Source organism: Ambystoma mexicanum, chromosome 6q (assembly GCF_040938575.1).
Source record: "Ambystoma mexicanum isolate Mex_15411 chromosome 6q, UKY_AmexF1_1, whole genome shotgun sequence".
NCBI classification, from domain to species: Eukaryota; Metazoa; Chordata; class Amphibia; order Caudata; family Ambystomatidae; genus Ambystoma; species Ambystoma mexicanum.
In genome coordinates this window covers 648429134-648447738 of record NC_090937.1, presented here as the reverse complement: position 1 = coordinate 648447738, position 18605 = coordinate 648429134, and the positions used below count along the sequence as shown (strand labels likewise).

The 18605-nt window shown below is 44.9% G+C and overlaps 1 protein-coding gene across 3 annotated transcripts in view; it reads left to right on the top strand.

Annotated features, from left to right (window-relative positions):
• The window catches only part of LOC138516192 (basic proline-rich protein-like), a 199181-nt gene extending 185539 nt beyond the window's left edge, over positions 1-13642 (top strand). For all 3 annotated transcript variants that reach the window (XM_069631130.1, XM_069631132.1, XM_069631131.1), the window contains one exon: positions 13263-13642. The gene's annotated coding sequence lies outside the window, so the exon portion shown is untranslated. The remainder of the gene's footprint in view (positions 1-13262) is intronic.
• The last annotated feature ends 4963 nt before the right edge of the window (positions 13643-18605 follow it).

The following is an 18605-nucleotide window of genomic DNA, read 5'->3' as shown; positions in this document are numbered from 1 at the left end:
AGCGTAGTTGTAGCAGGTGAGGCCGTGGCTTTTGATGATTCTGATAAGTAGATACAGGTAGTTGTTGAATAGTAGTGGGGAGAAGGATGATCCTTGTGGTACTCCACAGGTGGAATCTCTCGGGCTGGATTTGAAGGGTTTCATCCATACGGTTTCCGTTCTGTTTGTTAGGAAGGATTTGATCCATAGTAGGGCGGTGTATGTTATTCGAAGTCCTTCTAATCTCGTTATGAGGGTGTCATGGTTGACTGTGTCAAATGCTGCAGATAGGTCTAGGAGTATCAAGGCAGTGCTGTTGTCCGAGTCTGCGTTGAATTTTAGATCGTCCCATATTGAGAGTAGAGCTGATTCCGTTCCTCTCAGTGGTCTGAAGCCAACCTGTGCCTGGTCTAGTAGGCCGTGCTCGCCTATAAACTCTTGGGTTGTTTTGTATATGTACGTTTCGAGCAGCTTGGCTGTATACGGTATGTTGGAGATGGGTCTGTAGTTGGAGAGGTCCTCTACATTTCCCGCTGTATCTTTGAGTAGTGGCCTGATGTACGCCGTTTTGAAGGCTTGTGGCACTTTCCCAGTTGCGATGGAATGGTTGAGGACGTTCCTGTGGTATTCCATGGGCGTTCCTTGTTTAAGAATCGATTTGTATATGTCTGGTGGGCAGGGGTCTTCGGGGGACCCTGAGTTATTGCTTTCATTCACCAGTTTGACAAATGTCTCCACTTATATTTCTGGAAAGCTTCATAGTTTGTTTGGGTGCTCCTCCCAGGTGTAGGTTGGGGTTGTGGTCAGATCAGATGGTCTGCTTTGTATGGTTTGTTGGATGTTGGTGATTTTGTTTTTGAAGTGGTCTGCAAGGTTGTTGCAAAGTTTCGCGGACGGAGTTGGTGTGTTGTTACATCCCGGAGGGTTTTTGATTTCGTTTATGATTTTGAAGAGCGTGTTTGGTGCTTCGAAGATTCTGTTGGCGTAGTGTTTCCATTTAGCTTTTTGTATTTCTTTTTGTAAGCCCGGTTGTGTTGTAGGAATTTCAGTGTGTTCGCCGCGTCGTTTTGTTTTCTCCAATCAAGTTCTAGTCTTTGGTTTTTTCTTTTCATGGTGCTAAGTAGTGGGGAGAACCATTTTGCCATTGACAGTTTATTAGAAGAAGCGAAGGGTTTTTCTTTGGCGATGTTGTCTATAGTAGTTATAATCCAGGAATGCAGCAGGCTTACCTTTTTGTCCAGGTCATCATCTTCCATGTGTGTTGGGTGTGGTTTGTTTAGCTCCAGGAGTTCGTTCAGGTTGGAGTTTTTCATGGTTTTCGTTGTTTTGTCCGGTTGACTGACTGTTAGCGTGGTCATTTTGATTACGAAGGGGATGATGAGGTGGTCGCTCCAGGGTATTCGAATTGGGGGTGCTGTGGTGAGGAGTAGTTTGTTCGTGAAGATTGCGTCAAGTGTACGCCCTGCCGAGTGGGTTGCTCCTTTGACTAGTTGTTGTAGGTTCATTGCTGCTAGTTGGCTGGTTAGCGATTTTTGTATGGTCGTGCTTTCTCCTTCAAACCAGATGTTGAAGTCTCCTAGGACTACCAGGTGATTGTGTTTGATGGCTAGGACAGTGTTTGCTTCTGTGAAGGAGTCTACGAAGGTTGCATCGTAGGTTGGTGGTCTATATATTAGTACGAATTTCAAGTTTGTTTTGGGTGTTACTGCTAGAAGTATGATTAGGGATTTGCATTTATCGATGATTAGTGGGTCTTCCGGTTTGATATCCAGGTGTTCCTTGTGAATGATTGCCAGCCCTGCCCTTCTTTTGGTCTTTCTGTTTGATTGGACGCATTTGAAGTATTCAGGCAAGCAGTTGTTGAGGGTGATCTTGTAATTGTCGTCTAGCCAGGTTTCTGTTACAAATAAGATGTCGATCCCTCCGTCGCAGAGCAGATCGTATATCTCGGTGGCATGTTTGGACATTGACCTTGCATTGATGAGGTTGCAGTGGATCTTTTTGGTGTGGTTTTGTTTGTTGGTTGTTCCTTGTTTTGGTTTGTGATTGTTTGGTTGCGGTGCATCGTTATTGGCGTTGAGTGGGGGTGGATGAGGATCAGCGAAGGCTGCATCTTCATTGTAAGAGGGCGTATGAGGATCAGCGGAAGCTGCATCTTCATTGGAGCGGTCTGCTAGATTGGCAGCTTGGCTGTTCAATGGTGTTGCTTCTCTGTTTGTGCTGGTTAGGTGACAGTCCGTGACGGCTTCTTCTTCGTTGAATTGGTCGGTTAGGTTCATGTTTGGGTTGTTGGTTATCAGATCTTTGTCGTCGTTATGTCCGGTATGGCGCGGGTGTCCTTCTGTTCTTGTGATGTATGGGGTGATGGGGTCGGACTCTAGCCACATTCTTCTTGAGTGTTCCCTTATTTTTCCTGGTTGTCCTGGGATATTCTTAGTGTGTCTTGATGTTTCTATGTTGTTAGGGTATCCTGGTTCTGGGGTTGTTGTGAGGTATGGTCTGAGATATAAGGAATTTTCCCTTTGGAATTATGTTCTGGTCGTTTTGGTTTTTGGTGTTGTGTTTCCTCTATTTGAGGTTGCTGCTTCGGTGGTAGTTTTGTCTTGTGCCCTTTCTCGGCATCCCTTTCTGGTCCGGGGCATTTTGGTGCTCAGTGCGGAGGTGCCGGTTGAGTGGTTGGCTGCTGTGTCTTGTGATGGGAGTGCTGGTATTTCTTCTTGTGTTGGTAGGCTTGAGTGGTGGGTCAGTTTGTGTATCCTCTGGACGCTGTCCGGTGGGTTTTGGTGCTGGGCGTACTGTTGTCAGGGTTGTAGGTCAAAGTTCAGTGCTGTCTATGTAGGTCTCTCGGAAAGGGTGAAGGCGGTAGAACTGTTCTATCACGGTCTGGTCCTCAACAGGAGTATGTTAAGGTGGTTAAGCTAGGTTTGTGCTTGAGACTAATTCTGACTATGTTCTGGAGTCTCGTTCGGTACGGGCGACCCTAAGGAATATTGTAATCCTAATGAGTCAAAAATTCGGAATCAAGTCTTTGCTAAATTTGGGAGACCTGTATAGTGGGAGATAGGCCTATCAATGTAATCTGAATGGTACAAAAAGCAATTTTGGGGATAGAACCCCTGCTAAATTTGGGAGACCTGTATAGTGGAAGAGAGGCCTATCGATGAAATCTGAATATCATACAATACAGTTTGAGAACGGTGCCCCTGATAAAATTGGGAGACCTGCACAGCGGGCGAGAGGCCCCCTAATGCAATCCGAATACAACACAATACAGTCTGGGGACAGAGCCCCTGCCAAATTTGGGGGACCTGTATAGTTCGAGAAAGGCCTATCAAATGCAATCTGAATGTCATACATACAACTATCAAAGTGATCTGAATGTCATACAATGCAATTTCGGAATAGAAGCCCTAATAGTTTGGGAGACCTGCATAGTGGGAGGGAGGCCTATCGATGCAATCTGAATACCATACAATACAACTTGGCAACAGAACCCCTGATGAATTTGGGTGACCTGTATAGTGGGAGAGAGGCCTAACAATGCAATCTGAATATCACACAATGCAATTTTGGGGACCGAACCCCTTGGGACATAACCCCTGCTAAATCCGGGAGACCTGCACAGTGGGAGAGAAGCCCATCAATGCAGTCTGAACATCGCACAATGCTATTTTGGGGACAGACCCCCGCCAAATTTGGTAGACCTGTAGAGTGGAAGAGAGGCCTATCAATGCAGAGTGAATATGATACAATACAATTTGGGAACAGAACCCCTGTTAAATTTGGGAGGCCTGTATAGTGGGTGAAAGGCTGTCAGTGCAGTCTGAATATCATGTAATACGATTTGGGAATAGATCCCCTGCTAGATTTCGGAGACCTGTATAGTGGGAGAGAGGCCTATCAATGCAATCTGAATATCATACAATAACATTTGGGAGTAGATCCCCTGATAAATTTTGGAGACTTGTATAGTGGGAGGGAGGCTTGTTAATGCAATCTGAATATCATACAATACAACTTGGGGACAGAACCCCTGATAAGTTTGGGAGACCTGTATAGTGGGAGAGAGGCCTATCAATGCAATCTGAATGTCATACGATACAGTTTGGGAATGGAACCCCTGATAAGTTTGGGAGAGGGGCCTATCAATACAATCTGAATGTCATACAATACAGTTTGGGAATGGAACCCCTGATGAGTTTGGGAGACCTGTATAGTGGGAGATAGGCCTATCAATGCAATCTGAATATCATACAATACAGTTTGTGGACAGAACCTCTGATGGATTTGGGAGACCTGTATAGTGGGAGAGAGGCCTAATAGTGCAATCGGAATGTCATACAATTCAATTTCGGAACAGAAACCCTCCTAGATATGGGAAACCTGTTTATTGGGGGGGGGGGGGCTATCAATGTAACCTGAATATCATACAATACAATTTCGGAACAGAAACCCCGTCAAACTTGGGAGACCTGTGTATTGGGAGAAAGGCTTATCTATGCAATGTGAATATCATACAATACAATTTGGGAGAAAGGCTTGTCTATGCAATCTGAATATCATACAATACAATTTGGGAACAGAAACACTGATACATTTGGGAGACCTGTATAGTGGGAGAGAGGCCTATCAGTGCAATTCGAATAAATTATAATACAGTTTGGGAACAGAAACTCTTTGATAGGTTTTGGAGATCTGTATAGTGGGAGAGAGGCCTACAAATGCAATCTGAATGTCATACGATACAGTTTGGGAATGGAACCCCTGATAAGTTTGGGAGAGAGGCCTATCAATACAATCTGAATGTCATACGATACAGTTTGGGAACGGAACCCCTGATAAGTTTGGGAGACCTGTATAGTGGGAGAGAGGCCTATCAATGCAATCTGAATATCATACAATACAGTTTGTGGACAGAACCTCTGATGGATTTGGGAGACCTGTATAGTGGGAGAGAGGCCTAATAGTGCAATCGGAATGTCATACAATTCAATTTCGGAACAGAAACCCTCCTAGATATGGGAAACCTGTTTATTGGGGGGGGGCTATCAATGTAACCTGAATATCATACAATACAATTTCGGAACAGAAACCCCGTCAAACTTGGGAGACCTGTGTATTGGGAGAAAGGCTTATCTATGCAATGTGAATATCATACAATACAATTTGGGAGAAAGGCTTGTCTATGCAATCTGAATATCATACAATACAATTTGGGAACAGAAACACTGATACATTTGGGAGACCTGTATAGTGGGAGAGAGGCCTATCAGTGCATTTCGAATAACTTATAATACAGTTTGGGAACAGAAACTCTTTGATAGATTTTGGAGATCTGTATACTGGGAGAGAGGCCTATAAATGCAATCTGAATGTCATACGATACAGTTTGGGAATGGAACCCCTGATAAGTTTGGGAGAGAGGCCTATCAATACAATCTGAATGTCATACAATACAGTTTGGGAATGGAACCCCTGATAAGTTTGGGAGACCTGTATAGTGGGAGAGAGGCCTATCAATGCAATCTGAATATCATACAATACAGTTTGTGGACAGAACCTCTGATGGATTTGGGAGACCTGTATAGTGGGGGAGAGGCCTAATAGTGCAATCGGAATGTCATACAATTCAATTTCGGAACGGAAACCCTCCTAGATATGGGAAACCTGTTTATTGGGTGGGGGGAGGGCTATCAATGTAACCTGAATATCATACAATACAATTTCGGAACATAAACCCTGTCAAACTTGGGAGACCTGTGTATTGGGAGAAAGGCTTATCTATGCAATGTGAATATCATACAATACAATTTGGGAGAAAGGCTTGTCTATGCAATCTGAATATCATACAATACAATTTGGGAACAGAAACACTGATACATTTGGGAGACCTGTATAGTGGGAGAGAGGCCTATCAGTGCAATTCGAATAACTTATAATACAGTTTGGGAACAGAAACTCTTTGATAGATTTTGGAGATCTGTATAGTGGGAGAGGGGCCTATCAATGCAGTCTGAATATCTTATAATACAATTTGGGAACAGAAACTGATAAATTAGGAAACCTGTATAGTGTATAGTGTCTATAGCTAATAACACTGTTTTATATTGGTTTGTTAAGTGGCTAGGATTATAGGGTAGAGTTGTTGATCTACTCCTAACCCAGGCCACTCCTACCTTACTGGTCCTTGTAGTTGATGGTTGACGGCTGGCTTCCCTTGTGGACTCCTGCCAACGCTTCCTGTAGCCTTCTCTAAAAATATTTTTTTTATTGATTTAATTGCATAGAAATTTTTACAATAACATTGTTAAAATCCTCCTTTCCAAGACATCTGTTTAAGTTCAAAATTCATGTTACTTTGGAGTTGTTTCGTCTATCCAATTGATTCACCGCTGTTTAAGTCCAAGTGTTTTAGAAACAAAGTCACACCAATCACACATCTAGTGTCTTCCCCACTCGTCAGGAGTGACCATAATTTGTTTTCCTCCAGGTTTGAATAGTTTGTTAGTGCCCTGGCTAGGTATTTTGACCTGACATCCTTTAGGGTACTGCATTCCAACAGCAGATGTTAACTGGTTTCTACTTTGTCTCTCTGGTTGCAAAAACCACAGATGTCAGAGTCTGACTGCTTTCTTAATGCCTGGATTTCCTTTGTTCTTAGCTGGTTCAGACGAAATCTCAGAAACAGTCTGCTCAATCATTTATCAGGACATTCCGAAGGGATTGTGTCCTCCGACGTATTCCTCATCTTAGATATCTCCTTCCAGCTCTGCTGGCCTCGGAACATTTTTTCTCTCTAGAGGGCGCTGCGCGTCGACGTCCTCCGAGTCGATGTCCCACGACAGCCGCCGTATCGACGTCAACGTCATCCTGCCTATAAAGGCCGCGCGCAGCGTCCGTTGCTCAGTTCCGTTTTTCCGCGCTTACTCAGTGCCTCGGAATACTGTTGCTCAGTTTTGTCAGGTTTTACCTATTTACCTCGAGTTATTCGATCCATACTCGGTGGCTTCTTCGTCGGATCCGACAACTCCTCGATCCGGCTTCAAAAAATGCCGAGATTGTGGGAAAAAGATGTCGCTGACTGACCGTCACAGAGTTTGTCTGTGGTGTTTGGGAGCTGAACACCATTGTTCGGAGTGCGAGGACTGTATGTCCATGACAGCTAAGGCCCTGAAGGTGCGTAGTGGGAAGCTGGAGAAAGGTAAGACTTTTAAAGCTTCTTCTTCGTCGACGAAGTCGAGACATTCGTCACCTCGTCACCATTCGCGCTCCAGGTCTCGAAGTGGGTCCCATCACTCGAGATCGAAGCACTCGAAGAGGAGACGTCGAAGATCCCCTTCTCCGTCTTCCTCTTCCTCTGTTTCGCCAAAGAGAATCCCTTGCCCCACGAAACATAGTTCCCGGGCTGAATGGGAGGAATTCCGCAAAAATATGATGAGCGTCTTCGAGAAAGCGGCCTCAACCCCCTCGAAGACTGCCAAGAGCGATGCTCTGGTCGAAAGACCCGAAGGTCAAAAACACTGCGAGTCGCAGTACCCGGCGAAGGAAACCTCTCGAGCGCGTCCCGAAACCTCGAGTAGGATTATGACCTCCAAACCTTCCTCGAAGGTTCCGTCGACGAAGGTTCCGTCGACGCCGAGGTCGGTGTCTTCGACGCCATTGTCGAAGGGACCTTCGACACACGGGGCTGTCGACTCGACGCCAGCTTCGACACCGGCGTCGACGCCAGGAAAAGTCACGGTTACGACACACCCAGTGACTATCCCCAGGTCCTTGATGACGATGGCTTCGAGATTGTCGAGCAGAATCCCAATTCTGTCGAGGTCATCGAGGCCTCCGCCTTTGTTTTCGACGCCACGCTCGAAGCCTTCGACGTCGACGACATCGACATTTTCGAGGCCGATTATGACAAGTTCGGCACCCTCTGCTTTGGAAATGGGTTTTACACCCTTTATGAGTTCAGAACAATTGAGAACTATGTCCTCAATTATGGAAGAGGGTGAATTGTCTGAACAGGAAGACCCATTTGAGTTCCAGGGACCTGTAACCCCAATTAGAGAGGAAATTTCCTCTGAAGAACGCATATTAAAGGATCTTCATGATTCCTTACATGAGGCAAGTGGGTTAGACACTTCCCCTGAGGTGGAGTTTGCTAGGCCAGACCCGGGGGAGCATGCGGAAACCCCCTATAGAGCCTTAATGGCCAGGATCACAGAGTTTATGGGGTGGTCTGCACCTTCACAATCTTTCCAGCAAGATGACCTCACCGATATTCTTGACAAAGGCCCACAGGAGGATCCTGTGGTGCCTTTTCATAAAGCTCTTCAGAGGAAGATTATGACGAACTGGGAAACCCCAGATGTCGTCCCGGCAGTAAATAAAAAACTGTCTACAAAATACAGGGTGTCTTCTACAGACCCAGAGTTTTTGTCAAAACACCCATCCCCAGAAAGTCTGGTGGTACAGGCAGCATCTTCTACCCATGTCAAGACGGCTTATCCTACCGTCCCGCAGGACAGGGACGATAAAAAATATGATGCTATGGCAAAGAAAGTTTTTTCGGCATGTAGCATGGCGTTAAAATCTGTTAATGCTACTTGCACCCTTGCTAGATTCAGCCATACACTTTGGAAGTGTGCTTCTACAGCGGCTGACTGCATCCCGGAAGGGAGAAGAAAGGGAGGCGTTCCTGAATATCATACAGGACGGTAAAGACGCTATGTGCGAATCCCTCCAGACGGGCATTGATTCGGCTGACAGTATCAGCAGAGCAATGGCGGCAAGTACAACAACCAGGAGATTCGCTTGGTTGAGAAAGTCTGGTTTTGCCCCAGATGTGCAGGCCAGGCTCTTGAACATGCCATTCGATGGCTCTTCTTTGTTTGGGAAAAAGGCGGATGACAATTTAGAGAAACTGCAAACTTCAAAAGCAGCAGCAAAATCCCTAGGTGCTGCAATCCGTCAGACACCTTTTCGTCCCACAGGAACCTCTGCGAGGGGTAAGTCCTTTCGCTTCTACTCCACATTCGGAAGAGGTAGAGGACGACCGGCTCAAAGGGGACAAAGAAGAACTACCCGAGGTGGACGGGGTAGATATTCAAAAGCCGCAGCAACAGCAGGTGCCTCTTTACCATCAGCATCTGCACCAGTCGCCCCAAAACCACTCTGAGGACTTCCCTCACAGGACACCTGTAGGAGGCAGGTTGACTCAGCATCTGGCGGTATGGCAGGCTATCACGTCAGATGCTTGGGCATTGGAAACTGTTGCCCAAGGTTACTGCCTGCCTTTCCTACGCATACCTCAGAGTCATCCACCGGGGATCAGCTCTCAGAAAGCTCCAGATCCGCTCCTCTTGCAGGAAGTTTTGGACCTGCTAGAGAAAGGTGCCATAGAACCGGTACCTGTAGCGGAGAGGAACAAGGGCTGGTACTCCCCTTACTTTCTCATTCCAAAGAAAGACAGAGGGCTGAGACCCATCTTGGACTTGCGAGAATTGAACAAATTCCTCAGGAAAGACAAATTCAAGATGGTCACTCTTTCTCAGATCCTCCAGGCCCTTCAGTTCCAGGACTGGTTGGTATCTCTGGACCTTCAGGACGCTTATTTCCATGTGCCTATCCATCTCAAACACAGGAAATATCTGAGGTTCGCAATTGGCAACTCTCACTATCAATTTCGAGTGCTGCCATTTGGGCTGACCTCCGCCCCAAGGGTCTTCACCAAGTTAATGTCGGTAGTGGCGGCAAGTCTAAGGAAGGAAGGGATTCACGTCTACCCCTAACTGGACGATTGGTTGATCAGGGCTGTTTCTTCGGAACAAGCTCAGATCCAGCTAAATCACGTGTGCCACTTCCTTCACAAACTGGGCATCCCCCTCAATTTAAAGAAGTCACAAATTATACCATCGCAGAGACTCCAGTTCATAGGAGCGATCCTGGACACTTCCCTGGGAAAAGCCTCGCCACCAGAGGTGAGGGCTCAAGATATTCTACAGATGGTTACCAAGTTCCAAGATGCCCAACGTCTCCCAGCCTTCGACTTTTTGAGGTTGCTAGGCCTCATGGCATCCTGCATTTTCCTAGTGCCAGAGGCTCGCCTGAGAATGAGATCCCTCCAGTGGGCACTGAGGACTCAGTGGTCACAATTCTCAGGGAGAATGACAGATCTTCTTCAGGTTCCCGACAGGGTGGCTCGAGACCTTCAGTGGTGGGCCTGTCAGGAGAACATTCTGAAAGGAGAACATTTTTGGCAACCCTGGCCGGAGATAACAGTAGTCACGGATGCCTCACTCACGGGGTGGGGAGCCCACGCCAACGACTTGACCATCAGCGGTCGTTGGTCTCCATCGGAGTCCAGACTACATATCAACCTGTTAGAGCTGAGAGCCATCAGACTTGCGCTGAAGGCGTTCCTGCCAGCTGTACAAGGGAAAAACGTCCTGATAATGACGGACAACACGGTGGCCATGCATTACCTCAACAAAAGAGGAGGCGTAGGATCACTACCCCTGTGCAGAGAGGCCATGCAGCTCTGGTTTTGGGCAATCCAAGAAGGAATCTCTCTATCGGCAGTTCACCTAGCCGGAGAGAAGAACTTGACAGCGGACGCTCTGAGCAGGCAGAGCACAGTCTCCCACGAGTGGGTGCTAGCTCAGGAAGTCCTTCAAGAGATCTTCGCCCTTTGGGGAACCCCTCAGGTGGATCTGTTCGCCACCAGCCTCAACAGAAAATGCGATCTGTTCTGCTCAAGGGAATTTCCCCCGAGAGGAGCTCTGGGAGACGCGTTCATAGTGGACTGGGAGTTTCCGCTTCTGTACGCGTTCCCACCGGTCCCTATCATTCCTCAAATGATCAGGAGGTTGAGAAGATTCCGGAGAACCATGATCCTATTTGCCCCGGATTGGGCCAGGAGAACGTGGTACCCGGACCTTCTAGACTTGTCCATCTGCCCTCCAATTCGACTTCCACTCAGAGAGAACCTACTCTCACAGAAGGGAGGTCAGGTTCTCCATCCAGACATCAAAACCCTCAACCTTCACGCTTGGCTTCTGAAAGGCTGAGGTACAAGGATTGGGACCTCCCTGATGATGTTATGGAGGTGTTGCTTTCGGCAAGGAGGCCAGCACCAAAGTCTTTATACCGCTGCCGTTGGAACAGATTTTGCAGCTGGTGTAGAGAACAGAATATCAACCCTTTTTCATCTGGTACTCCAATGGTTTTGTCCTTCCTACTATATTTGGCGAATTCAGGCCTTCAAGTTGGCACCATTAAGGGCTATCTCGCAGCGTTATCCATCTTTAAACGCACTGCGGAAGAACCATCCTATTTCAAGTTACCCTTGGTAATACAGTTTCTAAAGGGGTTAACCAATGTTTATCCCCCAAGACCATTCCAAGTTCCCCTATGGGATTTAAACTTAGTCCTAACTTTTCTGATGGGCACACCTTTCGAACCACTCCATTCTTGTTCGTTAAGATTCCTTACCCTTAAAACTGTTTTATTAATAGCACTTACATCTGCTAGAAGGGTGAGCGAATTACAAGCTCTTTCTTGTAAACCCCCTCACACAATCTTTCACAAAGACAAAGTTGTCCTGCAAGTGAAGCCTAATTTCCTCCCAAAGGTGGTTTCTGAATTCCATATCACTCAGAAGATTACCCTATCATCTTTCTATCCTCCTCCTCATCCGGGGAAAGAGGAAGAGAGGTTACACAGGCTAGACCCTAGAAGGGCTTTAAGTTTTTACATCAGTAGACTAGCCAGGATAAGACAGGCAGACCAGCTGTTTGTAGGTTACACAGGTCACAAGCTGGGGTTACCAATAACTAAGCAGACCATTTCCAGATGGATCATTCTGGCCATTCTGGAATGTTATAAACTGGCAGGGAAAGTGCCCCCTCAAAACCTTAGGGCTCATTCGACCAGAGGTATTGCAGCTTCATCGGCCCTCAAAAGAGGTGTGCCGGTTAAAGACATCTGTGCGGCCGCTACATGGTCGTCTGTCCATACCTTTACACGATTTTACAACTTGGATTCCTCCTCCAGTCAAGAGACTAGGTTTGGAAGGGCTGTACTACATTCTATTCATCAGTAGAAGACAGCGTGAAGTCAGTACTCCCTCCTCCAATAATAGAATACTGCTATGGGAGCCTATCTAAGATGAGGAATACGTCAGAGGACACAATCCCTTCGAAGAACAAGTTACTTCTTACCTTGTAACGTTCTTTTGACGGGATGTTCCTCCGACGTATTCCTCATCAACCCTCCCATCCATCCCTGCAGTTCTACTTCCCTTGTTGTTGCAGCTTACGCTCCTTCAGGGTGATTAGTCTAGTCCAGAAAGAATTATTGTGGGCTACAAAACGGAACTGAGCAACGGACGCTGCGCGCGTCCTTTATAGGCAGGATGACGTCGATACGGCGGCTGTCGAGGGACACCGACTCGGAGGACGTCGACGCGCAGCGCCCTCTAGAGAGAAAAAATTTTCCGAGGCTTGCAGAGCTGGAAGGAGATATCTAAGATGAGGAATACGTCGGAGGAACATCCAGTCGAAAGAACGTTACAAGGTAAGAAGTAACTTGTTCTTTTTTAGGTAACCTCTCACCTCTTGTATTTTCATTCGGGGTGTTGGAATGGATGAGGTCAGGGAATACCTGTTTACCGTGTGCATCGTGGCAATGCAGTCCAGTTTGTACATGAAACATTAATTCACACTATCACAGTATTCGTTTTAAGTATTAGGTAGTAGACATGAGTTGACATGAGTAGTTGACATGAGTTAATGTTTCATTTGTACTGGAATGGACTTCATATTAGGGAAACTGTTGGTTTGGACTGTTTGCAACTTGACGTTTTTATTCCCAGCATTTGTAGATTGTATTTCTATTGTTTTGGGGTGTTGATAGGAAAACTAATATTGTCATTCCAAATGTTTGTGGACTTTACCTTTTTGAAGGTAGGAACTTCACTCTTTTTAAAGAAAAAAACGTCCACTATAGCAGTTTGTTTGGACGTGTTTGGAAGTTACATTTTAATTAAGTGTTCCAAGATCTCTCCGATTGCAGGCGCTATTAAGTGTTTATTATGAATTTAATGACGATATCAATGATAGTGAACTAGAATTAAGTAGCTTTTCCTTGAAAGCTAATGAGTAGGATATGGTTGCATCCCTCCTTTTGTGGCTGATGCGTCTGGAAACTATCGTACTTTGTCCATAAGGTGGATTGTTTTCACTAAACCAGAAATAACACTGAGTATGGTGTGCCTCTATATATCTTTTCAGCTGCTGATTACCAGAAGGGTTGTACCACAATACCAATGGAGAATGCCAATCACAGAAGTCAGAACAATCATGAAAGCATCATTGGGAAGCTGGACCAACACAACTTCTAATTGGACACCACACTGACCTGAACAAGCAATGGGAGACATGTGCAGCATTTTAAAAGAAGCATTTGACCGAGGGTTTGCCATTTTAAACAACTTACCCTATCACATACCCTTGCCTGCACAAATGGCTCATTGGCTACAACAAGAAAACTTCAGTACTTGCTTGCACATCAACAGACCAGTACCTTAAGTCACTGCACACAGAAAACCAAAGCTGTTCGATGAATAAGTTGCACAGATAATAAAGAACACCGTCAGTAACAAAGTGGTTAATTATGGCCTGCAGTAGCCAATATATTTTACAGTGTCTAAAGCACACAGCTATATTACACGGCCTGCGGTAGCGGACATGTAGTTATAGATAAGTTGCTCAACTCATAGTAAGAGCACTTTTTGGGCGGCTTATAACTTCGCTCCCTGTGGACGAATCGTCACAAAACTTTGCAAAAAAGTATATGGCCCACTCTGAATTATTTTTTGCCAAGTTTGGTGAGGTTTCGTCAAGGGGGGGGGCGAAGTTGTAGGGGGGTTTCCAAAATAGTTTTTTTTCCCATAGACATAATGGGAAAAAACCTTTGCTCATGCCTACAGCCCAAACCGCTGGATGGATTTTCACCAAATTTGCGTCAGGAGCGACAGCTTTGTCCCAAAAGCGTGCTTTTGTTGATTTGGTGTAAATCTGTCCAGTAGTTTTTTTAAAACGGCCAAAAAGTAAGTAAAAATTATTATTGATATCTGTGTCCTGTCCGCGGACTCATTTCCCTGTTCGGTCCGTGGACCAGACTCTGATTGGCTTAGAAGGCAATGTGGTGTCCGCAGACATCAGACGTGCCTACTGATTGGGTGGTGAAAAGCACGAAGTGCATCAGATTTTTGGAAACATCCGCCATCTTGGATTCGCAGACAGCGGCCGGTGTCCACGAACATTGCAGTAAAAACATATTAAAAAACACAACATTGCACTTGTCAAACTTATCAAATAATCTCTGGGGAGGTGAGGGGTGTTGAGGATGGGATGGGATATGGCTAAAAGAAGCAAAAAAAACGGGTGTTTTTCACCGTAAAAGTCAGCGAACAGTCCTGATGTTCGCGAACAGTCCTGTGAAGTTTGCGGACACCTCTGCATTACAGGGTTGGTGAAAAGCAGTTCTTGGATGGCTTATAACATTGGCACCACTTAATGAAACTGCATGAAACTTTGCAAATATATTCTCGACCCGATTCAGAACGAGTTTGCAAAGTTTGGTGGGATTCTGTCAATAGGGGGCAAAATTAGAGAGGGGGTCCCAAAATATTGTAACGGCTTATAAATGTGGTGCCATTTGACGAATCTACACAAAGGGTCCCAAAATATTGTAACGGCTTATAAATGTGGTGCAATTTGACCAATCTATACAAAAGTTTGCAAAAAGATTTTAGATCTAGATATAAATGTTTTTGTACAATCTGAATGGATTTTGTCAAGTTGGGGCTAAGTTAAATGACTATTGTATGTGCATACATTTGACACTTTTCCACCAAACATGTGTAAGGAGCATTGGCAAGGACCTTAAAGCATGGTTTTGCAAATATGCCCGTGTTTTATTTTTTGACAAGTTTCATAATGTAGGTACAAAAAATAGAGATATACCTTTGGTGACTGAGGTGTAGCCTGTGGCCATGGGCAGTGACCACATTGTCTGGGTCATGGAATAAGGTCATGATCCGGATAATCTGGCTGCTGGACATGACCACGAGGGACAACACATGGGGTTAAAGTGACCATGTCCCCCTGGGACCGGCTTTGTGGCAAAGTTATTCGAAAGTGGGATAGTGTCGAAAGGGAAGAAAAATGTGCTTTTGGAAATATGGTCATAGGGTTCTCTGTTCGCCTTCTGCAGGCTGCCATGGAAAGTGAAGAGGTGCCCTGTATGAAACCCTGCCTTCCCTTTCCATGGTGGCCATCTTGGAAAAGGACTTTTCATCAAAATTAATTTCACATATGATGTCATCAGTGATGTGACATTTGTGATGTCATCTTTGATGTCCTGGGTGTTAGTCTTAGCAGTGCACGGTGGTGGCGTGAGTTATGGGTGCTTAGCTTACCATAACTGGCAAATTTCTGAGGTTTTTCGGTTTTACTTGTAACGATAACGTCTCTTTAACAATGTTTTTTCAATGAATTTCATAGGTTTCTATTAGTGCAACTTAACCATAACGTCCGTTTAACTATGTTTTTTCATTGAATATATATATATATATATATATATATATATATCAGTAGTACTGCTAATACAAGGTTCATAAGCATTCAGATTTGTTTGTGCGTCTTCAAAATAGCCGCATGCTAACAACACACAGAAGATGCCTGCTTTTCATTGAGCCATAAAGTCAATGAATTTCCTAGTCCTTGATGTCCTTCTTATTTCCTTGGATGTGGAAGGAATAGGGGGCACATGCTGGGTAAGACTTTTCGAGGTAAGTGACATTTCATTTTCTTGGCCAACTTGTGCTTTTGCTGTAGAATTTGCACCCACGCGGTAGTGTTTGCGGACTATATGGTCATATCGCAATATATCTACTTCCCAGTCTGCAACAGATGACATCTGCTGCTTCAGATCCTCAACCCCTTGTGCAAGAAGATATGGTGCTGCATAATGGGTTTGAAGGGGGTGGGCGTTTTGCCTACTGAAAGCGGAATATGATCCATGCAACATCCATTCGGAAACGCTCTACTCTGAAACGGCTATTCTTGTGGAGTTTTTTTGCACAGCTACATTGAAAAACAATTTAGAGAAGTTAGAATATAATATAAAAGAGTCTATGATTTGGGGTCAAGACTGGGTGCTCTCGTAGGCATTTTACTGGTACAAGAAGTCCCTTGTTCCCGTCATGATAGTATGTCCGCAACTGGCAAGTATGAAGACTGGAGATCCTACTAACTCGTCAGGGCTTTACTACACACAACGATGTTGGAAGGTGGCTGCCTAGGGGACAGGAGCTAAGGGCTATTGGTGCAAAACAACCACTACAATAATTAACACATAGGTTCTAACATGGGTTGTATACTCCCTTTCACTTAAGAGATGGAAAGATGTACTAGCATATATGTCTAATAAGCAGATGGAGAGAGGCACAAGGACAAAAGGTCAGAATCCCCTTGGGCACTCCATAGCTCCAAGCACTCCTTTTGTACTTGTTTCTTGTGCTTCAGAACCTTTTCTTCTGGTATTATGGGCACGCGTACACAACCTTCTGGCATCCCACACATTCCACATAGCCCTGTCTTACAACGGCAGATCTACAACCATGGTGTGATTTAGCCGATCTGCACTTGCTGTACCTGGATATGGTATCAGGTAATATTATCCCCACCAAAAATATCGCCGTATATATGGTCGTCTGGAACGGGGATAATATCAGGGTTTTTGGGAGCGGGGGTTGCGGGGGTGTCCCCTGCTCCTTTTAAAATAATAGGGTGGTTGCAGGGGTGTCCCCATGCAGGTTCCATGCCTTAATATTGCTGCAAAAATATGGCAATATATTTGTATGGCGATCTTTTTGCAGGGATATTAACACATGGAACCCTGGATATGTGGCCATCGTTTTTGCTTTCCGATATTTACACTATAATTCTTTTTAAACTAGTGCTCTAATGGCTCAAGTTCCACATCAGGGGATTTTCTCCAGTGCTGGGCCTTTTTTAGACTTTCAGGTTATTCTTTCCTCTTAGGGTGGGAATCATCTGAGCAATAAATGGGCCCTGGATCATTTTATGTTAATACATTGAAGCCTTGGATGACACTATAAGGCTTATAAAAAAATGTTAGATAGCCCCAAATGTGATCTCTTCAGTTGTCTCCAGGATGCAGCCATCTTTCCCACTGCTTCAAATGGGGCAATAGGTCATGTTATGAATTATCAATAGTAGACTTGACTGACCACTGCAGGACACTTCTTAAAATAATAGGTAATGGCTGCTGTCAGACTTGACTGAAGGAAACACAGCCATGCAAAATCATCTGTCAAACAAAATATTCCCCACAAACCATGGATTACTGTGCAATATGTTCCACTATCAAACACAGTCACAGAGCAGGCAAGCAGGCAAGCAGGCATAAATAGTTTAAGGCAGTTTAAGATTGTTTCTAACATTGCTTGTTAAACACATTTTTCTCGTGAGACTTTAAGGCCCATACCACTCTCTCTCTCAAAGAGCAATAACGATGTGAGACAGGATTAGAAAGAAAGGCCATTATACATGATTAGGAATGAGGTCATGAAGCAGAATTTGCAATATTGACAAGTAAGCACGAGACCAGCACTAATGGAGCCGGTAGGTCGTTAGAAAGCTTCCACATAAGGCATGGTTAACATTACTAATGAGTAGGTAGGGGATTTGTTATTAGGATCTATTGACCAGTGATTAGCAGAAGTGAGAGGAGACAGATGATTAGCAATTCTGACCTAACACATTAGTAATATTAAAGACTGCTAGACTGGATTAGCTAGCCATAATTGACTCATGCAGCATTTGCAATAATTACAAATTGGGTATCTTTTAAATTATATTGTTTAGGAATCTAGCCCAGCCGCATCCTCACAGGCATAGCACTACTCTCAGAGCAACATCCCCACACTATCTATCCGAACATCTCTGCACACTATCCAAACAAACCAGAAATTGCAACACTCAACCCACTCTCCCACTCTACATCCACAACAATCTCTAAGCAGGCATAGCACCACACTGTGGCCACACCTCAAAGGGGCAATCCCATAAAACCACACACATGCAACTCACACCATAGAAGTACATCCCCACCCACACGCAGGTGGTATCGCCCATCTGCACCATCATGGAATTGCCTTTGATTGTAATTCTTTCGATAGCTTCTCCGTCTATGCATACCCAAAAGGAACATACTCAAACGACCATAGGTAAATGGGATACGGGGAAGCAGGTAGGAGCAGAGGGCAATGTGGTGAAAGGTGAGAAACGAAAGAAGTAAGAATGGTGAGTGGAAAAGGAAGAGAAGAGAGGATAGGTAATAAAGGAGAGTAAATGAAAAGCTGCCAACTCTGAAATTGGAAGGTCTAGGATCACTCCCAGATTTCCCACTTGACCAAACATGGTCAAACAACTATATCTTTGACGTTCTGTGGCTTATAAACCAATTGTAGAGATACTTAGAAATTAAATGAACACTAACATACTGCATGCTATTGTTCCACAAATACTGCATGAAAGAAAAAT